General features: G+C 55.7%; 1 protein-coding gene and 1 long non-coding RNA gene across 11 annotated transcripts in view; one reads left to right on the plus strand and one right to left on the minus strand.

Moving 5' to 3' along the window:
- The window catches only part of ANKRD11 (ankyrin repeat domain 11), a 140198-nt gene extending 128867 nt beyond the window's left edge, over positions 1–11331 (minus strand). For 9 of the 10 annotated variants that reach the window (XM_070062840.2, XM_089319794.1, XM_070062839.2 and 6 more), the window contains exon 1: positions 11001–11331. The gene's annotated coding sequence lies outside the window, so the exon portion shown is untranslated. The remainder of the gene's footprint in view (positions 1–11000) is intronic. The other variant, XM_070062842.2, reaches the window with a different exon arrangement.
- Positions 11332–11648: 317 nt separating this feature from the next.
- LOC138846597 (uncharacterized) lies at positions 11649–13960 on the plus strand. The gene is made up of 2 exons (XR_011384138.2): positions 11649–11905; positions 13753–13960. It is a non-coding gene; the product is annotated as an uncharacterized LOC138846597 (long non-coding RNA).
- The last annotated feature ends 5433 nt before the right edge of the window (positions 13961–19393 follow it).

The raw sequence follows: 19393 nt of genomic DNA on the forward strand, positions 1-19393 counted from the left end.
GCTACTTGAGCATAGGTGATCTGATGACCTGGAAGGCCATGAAGTGACAAAGGGACAAACGGGTGACTCACATCCTGGGGCTCAAAACAGCACACAACTTTAAACTCACAGATAGCTTATTTCTGGAATTTTCCACTCAGTATCTGTGGACCCTGGCTGGTTTCGGCTAAGCAGAACTGTAGAAAGTGAAACCGAGGCTGGGGTGGAGGCAGCCTGAAGTGCTCGGGGCAGGGGCGGTCACAGGGAAGACCCGTGTGCTGCTGTCAACTCCACACTGACTTTTCCAAGTCCCTCTGTTACCACGCTGCCACTCACACATTTCTACCAGTGGGTAGAAGACATCTCTGTCCTTCCCTCCCTCCCTTCACTCTGCCTTTCAAATCAATAACTAAATCTTTTTTTAAATAAGAATTTGAAAAAAAAAAAATATTTTGGGGGTGTTTTTTATCTTGGCTTATCAATTTTGCACTGTTACAGTATCAATCCAGATGATGTTTCTTTTTTTATTTAAACAAATTTTTTAAAGATTTATTTATTTACTTGAAAGGCAGAGCTACAGAGGGGGAAAGACAGTGAGAGAGAGAGAGAGAGAACTTCATCTGCTGGTTCACTCAACAAATGGCTGCAATGGCCTGGAGTGGACCAGGCAAAACCAGGAGTCAGGAGCGCCTTCTGCATCTCCCACAGGGCTGCAGGGGCCCAAACATCTGGGCCACCTTCTGCTGCTTTCCCAGGCACACTAGCAGGGAGCTGGATGTGAACCTGAGCAGCCAGGATCAAACTGGCACCCACGTGGGCTGTCGGCATTGCAGGCAGCGACTTTACGCACCATGCCACAGCACCGACCCTTAGACTAATTCTTGTCAACCAGATATTTTTTTAAAGATTTATTTTATTTATTTGAAAGACAGAGTTACAGAAAAAGGTAGAGACAGAGTGAGAGGTCTTCTATCCGCTGGTTCACTCCCCAGATGGCCTCAACGGCTGGAGCTGTGCCCATCCGAAGCCAGGGGCCAGGAGCTTCTTCCGCATCTCCCACGTGGGTGCAGGGGCCCAAGGACCTGGGGCATCTTCTGCTTTCCCAGGGCATAGCAGAGAGCAGGATCGGAAGAGGAGCAGCTGGGACTAGAACTGGCACCCACATTGGATGCTGGCATTGCCAGTGGAAGATTAACCTACCGCACCACCCCGTCAGCCAGATATTATTTACATATGTATTCACACAGCTTAGAACTATAGGAAATAAACAAGTCCAGGATCAATCTAGATACATACCTGGGCAAACACAGGGTCTCTGTTTTCCCAACAAGGCATCCATCTGCAGGTCTCATTATCTCCAGTATCTCCAGTCCCTGCTCCCCACACAGTATCCAAAACTGTAATTTTGGCCTCTACACTGTCCTAACTAAATTCCTTGAAGATAAGCAACGGAGCGTTCTGGACAAAAAACCTGTTCCAACACTAAGATCTACCAGGAGGACCCCACCTGCCTCTGTCTGTCAAACTTCCCAAGATGATCGATTCCTTTCCCGGGCCAAGCTGCCCACCCCTCCTGCGGAACCCACACACTGCAAGACCAGAGCTAGTCCCACAGGCTGAGCGTTCCCAGGCAGAAGGTCAAGTGGCAGGGAGTAAACACAGAAGCAGCAGCACCCCACCTGCACTCCCTTCCCCTATGTGCCCGCGGCCACCTTGCCACTCCTCACACTTGCCCCAATCTCATGGAATCAACTACTCACCCTCTCTTTTTTCATGGTATTTTTTTAAATAAATCACAAACATCACTAAGTCTTTGCAATTTCCTGTACCACACACAGTCCACTCCACCAGTCTCCTCGCTATTTCAGGACTCTTCAGGGGTAGGCACTTGACACAGCAGTTAAGTCACTGCCTGGAACATCAGCACCCAATACTGCAGTGCCTGGCCTCAGTCCCAGCTATGCTGCTTCTGACCCAGCTTCCTGCTAATGAGCACCCTGGCTTAAGTGTGTGGGCTCCTAGCACCGTGTGGAAGGCGCAGACGGAGCTCCTGGCTCCCGGCTTCAGCCTAGCCCAGTCACAGCTGTTGCAGGCATTTGGAAAGTGAACCAGTGTGTGAAAGATCTCTGTCTCTGTCCCCATACCTGTCAGCCTGGCTGGCTGGTGCATGTATGTGTGTGGGCTCAGAAAGTCTAGAAGTATTCTGAAATCAGGAGCCATCCCGGAGCTGTAGAATACTAGGATAACTGCAAGTTCTCAACATGTTTTTCTGAGTTCTAAAAGCTGAATTTTCTTATTTATAATCATCTAAAGGCAAGGTTTTGTTTTTGTTTTTGCATTCTGCACAACCTTTTAATTAGCCAGACTTCTTAGTAGTAACAATTTTTTTTTTTTTTAATTATTTTGAAAGAGACACCAGCGCTGTGGCTTAACAGGTAAAGCCACCACTTGCAATGCTGGGATGCCAGTTTGTGTCCCAGCTGCTCCACTTCCGACCTAGCTCTCTGCCAATGCCTGGGAAAGCAGCAGAGAGAGGATGGCCCACGAGCTTGGGCCCCTGCTACCATGTAGGAGACATGGAACAAACTCCTGGCTTTGTCCTGGCCCAGCTCTGGCTATTGCAGCCATCAGGAGAATGAACCAGAGGATGGAATATCTCTGTCTCCTCCCTCTTTCTGTAACTTTTTCAAATAAATAAATAAATCTTAAAAAAAAAAAAAAGAATTTGCTAGTGTAATATATTGCAATTTTAAAAATTAATCTGCAGGTTCAGGGCAGGTCATTTGGCACAGAGGTACACAGCATCCTATACTGCAGGGCCTAGTTCTCGTCTCAGCTTAGCTTCTGATCCAGCTTCCTGCTAACAGGCATCCCTGGGGCGCTCCAGTGCTTGGGTCTGCCGCCCACGGGGGAGACTGCACAGAGCCTCAGGCTCCTGGTTTCAGCCTGGCATCTGGGATGTGAATCAGCAGGGGAGTTTTCCACCTCTCTCTCATGGAACAATACCAGGTGACTGGCACAATGGCTAACACACCAGGGAGGACACAGTGCCCCACTGCGGAGTATCTCACCCCAGCTCCTGCCTCCAGCTTCCTGCAAATGCAGACCCTGGGGAGCAGTGGCAATGGCTCCAGTAACGGGGTTCCTGCCACCCACATAACAGACCCGGAGTGAGCACTGCTCTACCTTGCCCAGCCCTGGCCACTGCAGGCTTTTGAGGAGTGAATCAACACATGGGAAATGGGACACATTCTCTGTCTCTGTCTCTCTCGTCCTGTGCCCTTTGAATGCATACATAAAATCTTAAAAATTAATTCTTTCAAGAGTGTTTCTTTGAGGTTTTTTGGGCTTTTCTTTTCATTTCCCGTTTTACAGGATGTAAAACCACATTTAGGCACATGGTGAAGACTAACAAGGTTCTATTAAGGGCAATGGGGTCCTCACTGCTTCTCGCCCTGTTTTAGGCAGACTTAAACAGTCATTTTAATCTTCACTCTGCATCGTCACCAGAATTAAATCAACTTCTTTTGGGTTTATTCTGATGTGAATACAATGGGAAATAAGCTGATCACCACTGTGGTCCCACCCGCATGAGTCCAGCACTCTATGCCATCTCTCCTTGCCTAGCAACAGCGACCACGCCAAGACAGCAGCATCCGAAGTCCGCAAACTGCAGCTGGCGGGAACCAGCAGAGGACCCTCTGCTGCACTTCCGATGACCACACGCTATCAGCCATTTACAATCCCAATTCCAGCCATTCCTAAGGAGCAGATTTTTACAGTTTAACAAGTAATGAGCAGATATTTCTCATCAATTTCACCACTTTCACAAAAAAACTTTTATTTAAATAATCAAAAAATGTTTTAAGAAAAGGCCAGCAGCATTTCAAATAATGAACAGGTGCACAATGGTCGCTGTACAAGTGGAAGAAAGGGTGCCTACGGATTCTGAGGGTAACACAGAACGCTGTGGGCACCAGGTACAGCCACCACCTGTAGTGCTGGCATCCCATATGGTTGCCAATTCAAGATCTGGCTGCTCCACTTCTGATCCAGCTCCCTGCTAATGCGCCTGGGGAAGTAGCAGCAGATGGCCCAAGTCCCTGAGCCCCTGCCACCCATGGGGGAGACCCAGATGAAACTCCAGGGTCCTGGCTTCAGCCCGCACAGCTCTGCTCACTGTGACCATTTGGGGAATGAAGCAGCGAATGAAGATCTCGATTTCTCTGTAACTCTTTCAAATAGTAAAAAAAAAAATTTTTTTTTAAATCGCACCACACAGACCCCAAGAGCGCATAGGAAACGCAGGCCTGATGGGCAGGACACTGCCGCCATCACGGCCTCAGAGAGCTTAGGGAGGGCTGGGGAGGCCACCAAGAGGCCTTGCTGCCAGCAGCTCTGAGCCTTTCGGCCCTTGGAAAACCAGCTGTAGGGATGGACTGACTTTGCATCCAAACTGAAAACACACAGAACCATCTACCCACAGAGCCAGCTCCAGAACTGTGAGATTTACCCCACACGTGCTGGATTCCAACCATAACGCCCTCCCCTGACACAGCTGCAAAGCCGGAGGTCACAACCCAGCCCACTCCTATCAGAACCAACACCTAAGTCCTCACACCAGAACCTTCTCTCTTTTTAACTGAGAAATCACAAACCTACATGGGAGAGCAGTAACACACAACTCCATGTTAGTGTATTTCCCTCTGAAGAACAGATTACTTGCTTCACTAAGATGCTAAAACTTTTTAGAGGACTCTGCTATGATGCTGATGCGCTGTTCCTGCCTCCAGCGGCCAGAGGTGCTCCAAGTGACAGAAGAAACACCAGGTGACCCACAGCAGAAACAAGCCAGAGGGCACAGCTGTCCAAGGCCAGGGCGTGGGATCAGCAGGACTGCCTTCGCTTCCAAGAGACAGTGCTGCACATCTTCCCCGTCTCTTGTTCCCTCTCACCTCTCTATCTCCACTGCAAAGCCCAAGCTGCAACAGAAAGAAACAAGACAACAGCAACAATGCCCACTCAACTATGTTAAGTTCATGATCCAAAGTTTCCCCTTTCAAATTACTTAAGCACCTCCATGTATAGGCTTTAAACAACTCAACCAGTATTTCTTGAGTACTGGGTGGGGCCTAGTTAACTAGCCCTGTCCCCATTAAGCTTCCAACCCTTCAACTGGGGTCGGACAGCACTTCCCCATCCTCAGGTGTCTCATATGTGCACCAAGTTCTATGGGGCTACAAGAGACACTTTCTTTGGGAGAGGTGATTAAGAAGTAGTATGGAGGCCAGAGCTGTGACACAGCGTATTCAGCCATCACCTGCAACCCAGCATCCCACATGGGCGTGGGTTTCAGTCCCAGATGCTCCACTTCCGATCCAGCTCCCCACTAATGTGCCTAGGAAAGCAGCAAAAGATGGCCCAAGTACTTAGGCCCCTGCCACCCACATGGGAGACCCAGATGAAGTTCCAGCCTCCTGCCTTCGGCCTGGCCCAGCCCAGGTCCTTGCAGCCATTTGGGGAGCGAACCTGCAGACGGAAGGCTGATCTCTCTCTGTAACTCTACCTATAAAATAAATACCTCAAATGGCCACAGCAGCCAGAGCTCAGCTAGGCCAAAGCCAGGAGCCAGGAGCTTCTTCTGGGTCTCCTCCCACATGGGGGCAGGGGCCCAAGCACTTGAGCCATCTTCCACTGCTTTCCCAGCTGCAGTAGCAGGAGGCTGGATCAGAAGTGGAGCAGTCAGGATATGAACCGGCACCCACTTGGGCTTTACTCGCTACACCACAATACCAGCCCCAAATAAATAAGTCTTAAAAAAAAAAACATATTTGGGATGGGCTTTGAGCACAGCAGGTTCAGCAACCAATCGGGACATCACATTCCATATCAGATTGCCACAACTGGGACACCCACGTTCCATGTCAGATTGGCACGTTAGTCCCTTGCTCCTGATGACTCAAGTACCGGAGTTCCTGCCTGGCCAGAAGATGGAAGATTCTCTCACTCTGCCTTTCAAGTAAATAATCACACACACACACACACACACAGATGGGTAGCACTGTGGCACAGCAGGCTAAGCTGCTACTTGCAACACCTGCATCACCTACCTAAATCCCAGCTACTGTGCTACCAACACATCTCCCTAACGCCCCTGGAAAGCAGCACTTGAGTTCCCACCACTCTGGGAAAACTAGAGGTTTTCCTGACTCCTGCCTGGTGCAGCCATTTGGGGAGTGAACCAGTGGATGGCGGATCTCTGTCTCTGTCACACTGCCTTTCAGATAAACAAATCTTTAAACAAAAAAAAATGTTAAGACTCAAGGGCTGAAAAAAGTTGAATGTCCAGGACATATCAGCAACTCAGACAACAAACCAAACCAGTTAAGAGATGGGAAAAGGACCTGAATACAGAGTTATTAAAATTAGAAATATAAATGGCAAACAAATATATGAAAAAATGCTCAATACCACTATCCATCAGGTAAATGCAAATCAAAATCACAACTTCACCCCTGTCAGAACAGCTATTATCCAAAGAAAGAAATCAACAAACACTGGCCAGGGTGTGGAGAAAGGGGAACTCTTACACACTGTTGATGAGCATTTAATTAGTGCAGGCATGGAAAACAGTGTGGAGAATGCTTTAAATACTAGGAATAGAACTGCCGTGTGATCCAGCAATCTCACTACTGGTTCCAAAAGCCAGGAACCCATCACATCAAAGAGCTCACTGCTCCACCACGTGAATACCAGCACTGTTCACAACAGCCAAATATGGAATCAACTCAGGCATCCATCATCAGACAGACGGATAAAAAGCAAATCGTCTATATCTACAATGGAATATTATTCAGCTATTAAAAAGAATAAAATTCTAGCATTTGCAGCAAAATGGCTGAAACTGGAAGACATATTGAGTGAAATAAACCACAAAGGAAAATATTGCATGCCCTCCCTTATACAAGCCAAAATTTAAAAAAAAAGAAAAACAATGCCCATGGATATCAGTTTTGCTGCAAACACTGTTTTGTCAAACTGAGTTTTAAATCTTTGTCAAATTGATAGGAATTAAATACTACTGTAACTTTAATGATTTTGCGGCTATTTTAAAATTTATATAAATGAAGCTAAACATCTTTTCATTTGATTTTTCCTGCTAGACCATGGTCTTTTTACTTTTTATCTATTGAACTCTTTAGCAGAGTCATTAAGCCTTTGACAATAATAAATCAAAAATGTTATCTCAAAAAAAAATTAACTGAGAAAAAAAAAGGCTAAGAGTCATTTTGGAGCGGGAGTAGGGCATCTGCACAGGAAGCGAGGGGGCTCAGCAGAGGAATCGTGCATCAAGGCCAGCCCAGCAGTCAGGGCACAGGCCACTCCAGCCGAGGCCAACACAGCCAGGGACCTGGCGGGTCGTCAGGGTCAGGTGGCAGGCATCACCTGGATGTTCACACCACAGCATCTGCAGCACCACTGCATCAGACACTACTTAGGAGACAGCGCTGTGCTACGGCAGGCTAAGCCTCCCCTGCAAGGCCAGCACCCTCCACGGGACTGCCCGTTGGAATCCTGGCTGCTACACATCCCAACCTGCCAATGTGCCTAGGAAGCACACGCTGGCCCAAGTGCCTGGTCCCCTGCACCTGCGTGGGAGACCTGGATGGAGCTTCCGCCTAGCCCAACCTTTGCTGTTATGGCCATCTGAGGAGTGATTCAGCAAATACAAGATTCCTCTCTCTCTTGGTCTCAATCTCTGTTGCTCTGCCATTCAAATAAATACCTTTTTTTTTTAAAGATTTATGTATCTATTTACTTGAAAGGCAGAGTTTAGAAAGAGAGAGACAGTGGGACAGACACAGAAAAATCCTGCATCCACTGGTTCACTCCCCAAATGGCCACAACCGCCAGAGCTGGGCTGGTCCAAAGCAGGAGCTTCATCCAGGTCCCCCACGTGGGTGCAAGCACCCAAGGACTTGGGCCATCTCCTGCTGCGTTCCCAGGAGCACCAGCAGGGAGCTGGACGGGACGCGGAGCACCTAGATGGGATGCTAAGGTCACAGGCGATGGCCAACGCCCCCATTCCCCACAAAAGGACACTATTTGGCCGGATAGTGAACTAGAAAGAAAATGTTAAATCTGGAGGGGGGAAGGGCAGTCACGGCAAACACAAAGCCCACAGCAGAGTGCAACTCTGGCCTGAGGGATTCCACGAATAAGGCCCCTCAAACCACCAGTCAGCAAAGCAGCCATTCAAGTGCTCAGTGCCTTAGCCTACAGAGGTCTCCACCCCGGCTGTCCTGCAACGGTCAGAGCCGGAGAGCTGGGGACGGACACCTCCTTCACCGCTTTAAGATACAACTGAAACAGCTGAACTGTACAGACTCCATCTGAAACTGCGATGAAGGGGACAGTGCTGAAACCTCCAGGCCGTACCTCCGGGTGGTTCCCACGCCATAAACGGCCGCCACTCCTGGGGCTGCCACCTGAGGGTGAGGACTCGCAGGCTGACAGACCAAAACACTCATTTTGCCAAAAATGCAGACTACTCCTGAACCAGCAGCTCCTGTTACTGTCTAATTACACTATTTAACTGGCCATGGGCTCATCGCCCATATGCAAAATCACTCTGATATTCGGAGAAACATAACCTCTTATGTCAAATCTACTTAAAAATACAAGGCAAACAGCCGGCGCCGTGGCTCAATAGGCTAATCCTCCACCTTGCGGCGCCGGCACACCGGGTTCTAGTCCCGGTTGGGGCGCCGGATTCTGTCCCGGTTGCCCCTCTTCCAGGCCAGCTCTCTGCTATGGCCAGGGAGTGCAGTGGAGGATGGCCCAGGTGCTTGGGCCCTGCACCCCATGGGAGACCAGGAAAAAGCACCTGGCTCCTGGCTCCTGCCAGGATCAGCGCGGTGCGCCGGCTGCAGCGGCGGCCATTGGAGGGTGAACCAACGGCAAAAGGAAGACCTTTCTCTCTGTCTCTCTCTCTCACTGTCCACTCTGCCTGTCAAAAAAAAAAAAAAAAAAAAATACAAGGCAAACAAGCTTCTTGGACAATATTCTCGAACGCGAAACTCTGCAGCGACACTGTAATCACAGCGACCGTGACAGCCGCGAGCCCGCAGCAGCCCGGCTGGCCCCTCAGCGCCGCTGCGCCCACACACGCAGGACTCCGACCAGGCGACACCCTCAGAAACGGACTTCTGTTGAATCCTGCTCTGGGTATTTTTTCAGTTTAAAAAAGGAAAGAAAAAGAAAGAGAAGGAAGGGGATGATGACCGTGACCACGACCACGACCAGCGCTTCTCAAGGCTTCTACCCTGGGTTAACTTAGCGGTGTCACTGGTTAGCCTTCCAGGAACCAGAAGCACACACACAAACAACAGGAAAACGCCACAGCACGCTGGTCTTTGTTCCCTCGCAGCGCCCCGCACCGCAGACAGCAGCCAAGGCAGTGGGAGCCTGTCCCTAGGGAAACCCCAGGGAGCAAGGGTCGAGGACTCGCACAGCACCGCACCGCGGCCCACCTTCGTGTCACAAAGCCGGGCAAGGCGGTCTTCCTGTTCTATTTTGTTTTTGCTGCACGACAGCTGCAAAGTTACCATCAGGAGAGTCGAGCAGTAACCCTCCAAGACACGGCCCCGACTCCGTCTCCAGGGCGCAGAGGCTCGCTGGAGACACGGAGTTCCCAGGGGCGCTGCGCAGGGCCAGTCTCCGGCTCAGGGCTAGGCAAGCGGGGTCGAGGACTAGGCTTGCACACACAGAGAGCAGGAGCCGTCTCCACAGCACTTGTCCCACCAGCAGGACCGTTACGGCCTGGCTGTTCTGCAGCCCAACAAGTGCACACCGAGCAGGGGCCTCGCCGCCGCAGGAAGCCGTCTCGCAAAACAGCGCGTCCGGGCGAAGGGCTAAACGCTCCCAGCAACCTGCAGGAACCCCGACCGCCGCGCACGCGCGCTAACTGCTGAGCCGCGTTCCCCACGGGAGGTGAGGGCCTTCTTGGCCCAACTTAATCTTGCAAACGCTTCTACCCGAACTCCAAGGAAGCTGGGACCCACACGGGAGCAGACACCCCAGCACCACCGCAGAGAGGCACCCGGGGCAGCGCCACGACTCGCCCCCAGGACGACACCGCCACAAGGGTCAACATCACAATCCATGTGGCAGGGCCAGCCCTGCACACGCGCGCGCGCACCCGCACACGCGCGCGCGCGCGCACCCGGCTACCGCCCTGCCGGGGGATGATGAAATGAGGAACGGAAATTAACATTTCAGGCAACGTCTCACATTGTTCCTTGAGGCCAAGGGCTGCAGCCGCCGCCGCCGCCTTCCTCCCGCTCGCCCCCGGCCCGCCTCCCCTCCCCCAGACCCCCCTGCCGCCCGCATTCCTGCCCTCGCCGCGCGCGCGCGCGCGCGCTCCCGAGCCCCGCGCCCCCCGGCCCCCGCGCCGCCCCCTCCGGCGCCGAGCCGAGGGCCGCCTGCCCCCGTTTCCACACCGCGCCGGGCACAACAACGACAACCGGCGCGGGGCAGGCGCCCTCGTGCGGGCCAGGGGTCGGCGCCCCCGGGCCCGCCCTCGGCCCCACACGGCGCCCCCGGGCCCCCAGGCCGCCCGGGTCCACTCCGGGCCCCTCACAGTGCCCCAAGAACGCCCAGCCCCTCCAGGGCCCAGGCCCCACGCTCGGCTCCTCAGAGCGACCCGCAGACCCCTTGGGTCCGCCCGGGGGCGCACCCTAGGCCCCTCACGGCGCCCCCGAGTGCCCCGGGGCCCTCCCGCGACCCCCCGACCCCTCAGGCGCTCCAGACGCGCCACAGAGCCCACCCTCGGCCCCTCACGACGCCCCCAGACCACACAGACGCTCCCGCGGCGCCTCGGAGCCCGCCCCCGGCCCCTCGCCGCGGCCCCGGACCCCCGGCCCGCGGAGGCCCGCCGAGTCCGCTCAGCCAGCAGGCCGCAAGGCCGCGCGATCCCGGCCCCCGCCCCGACCCTCGACCTCGGACGGCGCGCCTCTCACCGGCTCCGAGGGCGGCTCGGCGGCGGCGGGGCGCAGGCGCTGCCCATGCAGCCCCGCCGGTTTCCCGGCCGCGCGGCCCGGGCGGGAAGGCGGCGGCGGCGGCGCGGGCTCCGAGCGCCGCCGAGCTGCGAGGGCCGCGAGAGGCGAGCCCGCCCCTCGGGCGCGCCCAGGGCTCGCGCGGGGCCGCGGTTCGGTCTGACGCTACTGCGGGGGCGTCTGGCCGCGGGCTCGGCGGCGGCGCCTCCCGGGCTGGGGCCCTCGCTCCATCGCGCTCCGTCGCGGGCGGCCTCTGGCTCCAGGACCCAGCGGCGGCTGCGGCGGGCGCCGGGCGCATGAGACGCTCCCGCCCATTGGCCCGCCGTATCCGCCACCGCCATTGGCCCGCCACCGCCGAGCCGCAGGCGTTGCGCACGTCACGGCGTCGGGAGGAAGTGCGATGCCGGGGTGAAGGGACGACGCTGCGATTGACAGCTTCCCGGACGGGCTTGGGGCGGGACTAGACGACGTCCCGGGGACGACAGCGCACGGCCGTGCGTCAGGGCGCACGGGGCGCGGAGGCTTACGGGACGCTGGATTGGCTGTCTGCGTCTCTCAGGGGGTGGGCCTTGCGCTCTCGGGCACGACGATTGGTCTTGCCGAGTGCCGGAACCACAAGGCGCCGGGTCTGGAAGCGAGGCGTGGTGCTGAAGGAGGTGGGAAACGGAGTGTCCGCCGAGCGGGCGCGCGCTCCCCGGGAGGCGGCTCCGTCGCTTTCGCCTGCCCGGGCAGGCTCCCCTCGGCTGCTCCTGGCCGGGCGTGTGCGGTGTTCGGGCGCGGCCGGCCCCGAGCCGAGGAGGCCCTCTCCGCGGACCGCTTGTCCGAGCCGCCCGGGGCGCACCTGGCCCGTGCAGCCGTCGCTCTTCCACGTGAGTGGCCGCTGGGGGTGGGAAAAGCGGCGGTGCACGCCCACCGGCGCTGGGCCGCGGCCGGCGGGAGCCCCGCGACAGGGCGCATCCGGTCACGTCGGCGGCCGGGGGCCTCCCCGGGCTGGCGCAGCACTGTGGCGCAGGGGCTGGCGCGTGGCTGCCGAGGCCGCGGAGCGTGAAAAGGTTGTGCCCCGTGGTCGCAAACTCGAGGTACAAGTAAAAGAAGCAGGGGCGAGTGTTTGGCCCGGTGGTGGGACGCTCACGGCCCGTATCGGCGCGCCTGGCTCCAGCCGGGCCTCTGCCCCTGACCCCAGCCTCCTGGGAATGCGCGCCTGGGCGGCAGCAGGTGATGGCCGCAGCGGTTGGGTTCCTGCCCCCACGCGGGAGACCTGGATTGAGTCTGGCTGCTGCCTCCAGCCGGGGCTGTCGCTGGCATTTTGGGAGTGACCCAGTGGGTGGAAGATGCCCAGCTTGTGTGTGTGTGTGAGAGAGCGCGCGCGAGCCTCTCAAGTACTTCATGTAAAACAGGAAAGCCAGCCTACCCGTTTCTGACCACATTTGTGAAAAGGGGGCCCCGCGTTCCGCATGTGCCTGACTGTCGAATGACGAGATTAGGCCGGCGAGCGTCAGGCCTGGACCCTGCCCCACGTGTTGAGTAAATGTCGGTGACTGGGGATTGGTGTTTCGTGTTTGTTTCCTCCCTGGACCCTCCTGGAGGCGGGCGCCCGGGATCAGGTGCACCTCCCTGCCGATGCGCCTGGGAAGCTCAGGCGCTTGGCCCCTGCCGCGCACCTGGGAGACCCAGGCGGCGTTCCCGGATCCCGGCTTTGGCCTGGCCCAGCCCTAGCTGTTGTAGGAATGTGGGGAGAACAGCAAATGACGGTCGGACTTGAAAACTGAGTCTGAAAGCGTGCCAGTGTAAAAGGTGAAAGCCACGGAAGCAGAAACTACAGGATGGAGAAGAAGCGGAGCGTAAAGAATTAAGCCGCTGGATGCACTGATTCAAAAGCGTCTCCTGTCCGCTGAGGGCCAGCACCAGGAGGGCACTAAGGACTGGGGATTTGACAGGTGCAGCTGACCCGCGGAGGACGCAGGTTCAGAAATTACTGTCAGCAGCTCTGTGACCCTGACCGCAGGGTGGTCAGCGTCGGAGGCAGAGCCGCTCGGGGGGTGGTCAGGTCCAAGGGTGGGGCTCTTTCCTTGGAAAAGAGGTCCGAGGGAGCTTGGGCGCTTGCAGCCCTCGGCACGTGCCACACCTGCAGAGCTGTGTGATGAGCCACCCGTCCGTGCTGACTGCTTGGAGAGAGTGCGGGGTGCAGGACGAAGATCAGGTCTCGTCCGGAGCTGGCTTTCAGGGCTAACTGGGTGAGAGGTGAGGGAGTCGCTGTAGGCCTGTGCTGTCCACTAGTGGCCATCTGTGACTACTGGCCCCTTAAACTGTGAAGGCTGTCTGCCCCAGTGGTTAAGAACACATCGCCTGGGACCCCTGCATCCCATACTGGAGAGTGCCTGGGTTTGAGTCTCACATCTGCCTGATTCCAGTTTCTGCCAGTCCTGGGAGACTGCAAGAAATGGTTCAAGTAGTTGGGTCCCTGCCACCCAGTGGGAGTCCTGGATCTTAGTTCCCCACTCCTGGTGTTGCCTGGCCCAGCGCTGGCTACGAGGTACATTTGGAGAATGAACCAGTGCATGAGAAGTCTCTCTGTGCCTTTCAGATAAGTAAACTTAGAAGGAAAATAAAGAAAGAGGGGCTGGCATTGTGGTGTAGCAGGTTCAGCCACCACCCATGACAGCAGCATGCAGCATGAGTGCTGGTCTGAGACCCGGCTGCTCCCCTTCCAATCCAGCTCCCTGCTGATGCGCCTGGGAGAGCAGCAGAAGATGGTCCAGTCCTTGGGCTCCTGCACCCACATGTGAGAGCCAGAAGAAGCTCCTGGCTTCAAGTTAGTCCAGCTCTGGCCACTGCAGAAGTGAAAAAGTGGATGGAAGATCTCTCTCTTTCGCTCTGTCTCTGTAAACTTTGCATTTCAAGTAAATCTTTTTTTAAAAAAGAAATGAGAATCCAAAGGCGTGTGTGCTGTAATACAAAATACACTCCAGATTTTGAAGGCTTGGTGCAAAGACAAAAAGAACATAAAGTATCTGACAAACACTTTTTATTTGTGACACGTTGAAATGACAGTTTTTACATATATTAAATAAATATAGTGGCTAAATTATCACATTCCTTTATGACCATGGTGACTAAGAAATGCCAGTCACACCTCGGCTCACGTTCTGGGAGAGGTGACTTGAAAGGGCAGGCTGCATCCAGCCAACAGAAGCGTCCACTCTGTCCAACTCGAGTCTGCGGCCTGTATTGGATTCAGGATAGAAGAGATAGGGGCAGGACTGGGAAGACGGCAACAGAGAGAGGGAGCGATCTGTACTCTGGTTTGCTCCCCACGTGTCTAGCCAGGTGTGAGGTAGGCCAAAACCATGAGCCAGGAACTCCACCCAGGTCTCCCACATGGGTGGCAGAGGCCTGGGCACTTGGGCCATCATCCCCTACCTTCCCAGACACATTAATAGGGAGCTGAATTGCAAGTGGAGTAGCCAGGACTAAAGGGGCACTCTGATAGGGGATGCTGGTGTCACAGGCAGCAGCTTAACCCCCAGGGTCTGCTACTTCCTAGACGCTAACTGAAGGCTTAGACAGCCTTAAACGCTGCAGACTGCCCAAGGGCAGGTCCTAGGCAAAGAGCCCCTGGCAGCACAGGACTCACTGGAAGAGGGAAAACAGGAGGCCCTGGCCCGCGTGTGCGCCAGGGTGAAGCTGGCTGGCAAGAACACAGTGTGCGGCCGAGTGGAACTGAGTTTGAACACAGTCGGCAAGACACCGTGGCCAGGACCGGTGCCTGCAACGCCAGCATCCCACGTGGGCACTGGTTCAAGTCCCAGCTGCTGCTCCTACTCCTGGGAAAGCAGTGGAAGTGCTCGGGCCCCTGCACCCACGTGGGAAACCTGGAAGAAGCTCCTGGCTCTTGGCCTTGGCCTGGCCCAGCCCCAGCAGTTGTTACGATTTGGGGAGTGAACCAGCAGCTGGAAGATCTTTGTCTCCTCTCTCTCTCTCCAATAAATTAAAATCTTGGTTCCTTTAATGGGTACCCGGGTTGGCCTGGGTATTCCTATTAGGACACCTGGAGGAGGACCAGAACCAAGCACCCTGGGTGGCCCTGGGTTCGAGCCCCTCAGGAAGGCCTGTCTTCAGGCCTTGCCCCACTACAGTGCTGCAGCTGTGTTCACTGGATTCTTCCTGCACACACTCGTTCAGGACCTGCTGTTTACCAGGAGCCGTGGGTTCAGCTGTCAGTGCAAGCCAGGCGCTGGCTGCAGACAGCGCCAGGGCTCTCTGATGTAGCTGGACACTCAGGTGCGGCCTCCAGACCCAGTGGTGTTGGGAGGGGAAGAATGGCTAAGCAGACCAGCCCGTAAGCAAAGGCACTGGAAGCTCCCCCCACCCCGCTTCCTGCTCCCCACGCTGCCCGTCTCCCTGCAGTGCACTGGGAGTGCCAGGGCCTGCGGATTGGCCCCTCCCCTCTTCCTGCTCCCCACGCTGCCCGGCTCCCTGCAGTGCACTGGGAGTGCCAGGGCCTGCGGATTGGCCCCTCCCGCTTCCTGCTCCCCACGCTGCCCGTCTCCCTGCAGTGCACTGGGAGTGCCAGGGCCTGCGGATTGGCCCCTCCCGCTTCCTGCTCCCCACGCTGCCCGTCTCCCTGCAGTGCACTGGGAGTGCCAGGGCCTGCGGATTGGCCCCTCCCGCTTCCTGCTCCCCACGCTGCCCGTCTCCCTGCAGTGCACTGGGAGTGCCAGGGCCTGCGGATTGGCCCCTCCCCGCTTCCTGCAGGCTGGGCAGAGGTCAGTGCTGAGGAGGCAGCCCCGCTTCCCTGCTGACTGTCCACTTCCTCTTACACACAGCACCTTCCCCCCCTCTCCTCCCTGTGGCCTGTGCTCACGCCAGCTCCTCCGTGTTCTCGGCGCTGGAATCAGGAAGCAGAGCACACTTCACGGGAAGTCATTCCGTGTTTTCCTTTCTGGTTCCCAGAGCGCTGAGGTTTGCTGTCCTCCAAAACCACAGCCGAGGAAAAGCCCTGGGCTCTGGCCTTGACCTGGCCAGCACCGGCACCGCCCCAGACGCTCTCTGTATTCCCTCAGCTGTAGATTTTCTTTTTCAGATACTAATGTTTTTCTCTTCCTCCCCACCCCCCCGCCCCCATTTTCATTGTGGTAAAATGCACATAACAAAAATTGCCATCCTTTTTTGTGAATATTGAATCATTTATCTGAAAGGGAGAGATGTTGAGAGGTCCTCCATCCGCTGGCTGACTCCCCAAGTGGCCACAATGGCCAGAGCTGGGTCGATCCAAAGCCAGGAGCCTCTCCAGGTCCCCCATGTGGGTGCAAGGGCCCAAGCACTCTGTCCTTGTCTCTCTAACTCTGCCTTTAAAATACATCTTTTAAAATTTTTTATTTACTAATGTATTTTTTATTTGAAAGGCAGAGCATCAGAAAGGGAGAAAACAGAGAGAGCTCTTCATATGCTGGTTCACTCCCCAAATGCCCACAGTAGCCAAGGGCTGTATCCAGGTGTCACTCATGAGTGGTAGGGGCGCAGGCACTTGAGCCAGCACCTGCTACCTCCAGGATGCACTGCCAGGATCAGAAGCTCAGAGTAGCCAGGACTCAAACCGGGCATTCCAGCGTGGTGTGCAGGTGTCTACAGCCTCCTAACCACCGCACCAAGTGTCTGCCCAGTTTGGGTATCATGTTACAGCCAAAGCAGATGACCGGGTAATCACTACATAACAAATCTTACAGTCCAAGTAGGATGGCTGGAGGTAGGGAGAAGTCTCCCCGAGGGCTGTCACGTGGTGTAGTGTGCTCTACCTAGGGACTCAGCCTACAGAAAGCAGGGCTTACTCAAGTGGGAAGAGGGGCTGAGGGTGGCTGCGTGCCAGCGTTCTGAGCACTGTGGCTCCTGCTGTGGCCGGAATCTGAAACGTCTCACAGTCCAGGCCAGAAAGTAAGGACTGTAAACACTGCCCTATGAGTGTGTGCCTCCTGTGTGTGTGGCCCTCTGCATTCATGTCAGCACCCCGGCCACGGAGGTGTTGGAAGTGCGGCAGCACGGCTGAGTGACGCTGGCAAGTCATCAGGACAGCGTCCTCAGGCGGGTCCTGCCGGTCCGTCCACGTTCACTAATGCTGCATTCAGTAAAGATCCCAGAACAAAATACTCAGATCCCCTCTGGGTACTTCAGGATGTCACCCAGAGAAGGGCTCACAGGGGGGATCTTGAACCCAGCGCAAGATTGCTTTCTCCATGTAGGAAACTCGGCTGGCTTGGTCTCCGGGGGAAAGCTGCAGAAGCATTTCCAGGAACGGCAGCAGCAGCAGTGCAGGGCTGGCGTGTCCTCCGTGCAGAGGGCGGGCTGACAGCAGCCCCAGGATGCTTTGCCCTGCATGGACCAGTGCCCGCTCAGCCTGCTGCAGTCCAGACATCTCCTGCACAGAACACAAAGTCCAAATGCAGCTTCCAGGCGGCCCGGTTCAGCAGCTGGGCGACATCATGGGAGCCAGTTCTGCTGCTGCCCAGCCCAGGGCCTTTAGTGAAAAACTACATGAGACGGAACTGGGAGACTCACCATGATTGATTTAGGCCACCTGCACTCGAAGTGGGTGGCCTGGGCATCCCTGGGCTCCCAGAACCCTTTGTGGGAGGCAGCAAGGTGTACGCACCTCAGGTCAACACTGGGGGGCTGCTGTTTCCCCCTTGTCTTGGGAACGTCCGTGGAGCTGTCCAGAACCAGTGTGGAGTGTCTTGGTGCCAGCGTTGTGACAGCTGGGATGGGTGTGACTGTGCTGTCAGTGTTTCTCAGCTTCAGTGCCAACATAGAGAACATCCACAGATACAACCCACATAAGCAAAAGCACTTCGGTCTCAATTTTTTAAAAAAGGTTTTATTTGAAGGGCAGAGAGGCAGAGAGACAGAGGTCTTCCATCCTCTGGTTCACTCCCCAAATGGCCAGAGCTGAGCCGATCCAAAGCTAGGAGCCAGGAGCCTCCTCCGGGTCTCCCATGCGGGTGCAAGGCCCAAGAACTTGGGCCATCTTCAGCTTTACCAGGCCATAGCAGAGAGCTGGATGGGAAGTGCAGCAGCCAGGACTCAAACTGGCGCCTACATGGGATGCTGGCACTGCAGGCGGTGGCTTTACCTGCTATGCCACAGCGCCGGCCCCAGTCTCATTGGTTTTAAAGAGCCTCAAGAGGGGCCTGGCATTGTGGCACCACTTGCAATGCTGGCAGCCCATTCAGGCACTGGTTCGAATCCTGGCTGCTCCACTTCTGATCCAGCTCCCTACCAGTGTGCCTGGGAAAGCAGTCACCCCCTACACTCACATGGGAGACCCAGATGGAGTTCCAGGCTCCTACTTTTCACTTGGCCCAGCCCAAGGCATTACAGTCATTTTGTAAGTGAACCAGCAGGTGGAAGAACTGTGTCTCCCTGTCTGTAACTCAGCCTTTCAAATAAATAATAAATATTTAAAAACGAAAACAAGAGCCAGCACTGTGATACAGCTCTAGCCATTGCACTCATTTTGGGAGTGAACCAGTGGACGGAAGACCGCTCTCTCTCTGTCTGTCTCTCAAATAAACAAATCTTTAAAACAAAACCAAACCTCAGGAGACCCAGAAACCCAAAAGCCTGGGGGCTGTTGGCTTAGATTCAGCACCACAGCATCGTGCACTGGGACAGGTGCAGCTATTACCTGGGCAGCAGGGCACTGACCGAGGAAGGGAAGTATGCGTGGGCAGAGCCGCAAACACGAACACATTCTTTAAATTAGGCACAAGCTGTACTTAATGCTTGAGTACTCACAATTACAGAGTCTGCACTGGGCTTATGCTCTGTCTTCCTGGAGAAAGATCCACACCAACCGCTCTCCATACACTCACTGTGCGAAGGCAGGAGCGGGGACCACTGTCCGCTCACTGCTGGGACACCGGTTCGGAGCCCAGGCTCAGGGCAGGAGCGGGGACCACTGTCAGCTCACTGCTGGGACACCAGTTCGGAGCCCAGGCTCGGCGGGCAGGAGTGGGGACCACTGTCAGCTCACTGCTGGGACACTGGTTCAGAGCCCAGGCTCAGGGCAGGAGCGGGGACCACTGTCAGCTCACTGCTGGGACACTGGTTCGGAGCCCAGGCTCGGCGGGCAGGGGCGGGGACCACTGTCAGCTCACTGCTGGGACACCGGTTCGGAGCCCAGGCTCGGGGCAGGAGCGGGGACCACTGTCAGCTCACTGCTGGGACACCGGTTCGGAGCCCAGGCTCGGCGGGCAGGGGCGGGGACCACTGTCAGCTCACTGCTGGGACACTGGTTCAGAGCCCAGGCTCGGGGCAGGAGCGGGGACCACTGTCAGCTCACTGCTGGGACACCGGTTCAGAGC

This window comes from Oryctolagus cuniculus, chromosome 18 (assembly GCF_051225735.1).
Source record: "Oryctolagus cuniculus isolate XC-2025 breed Fujian yellow rabbit chromosome 18, ASM5122573v1, whole genome shotgun sequence".
NCBI lineage: Eukaryota > Metazoa > Chordata > Mammalia > Lagomorpha > Leporidae > Oryctolagus > Oryctolagus cuniculus.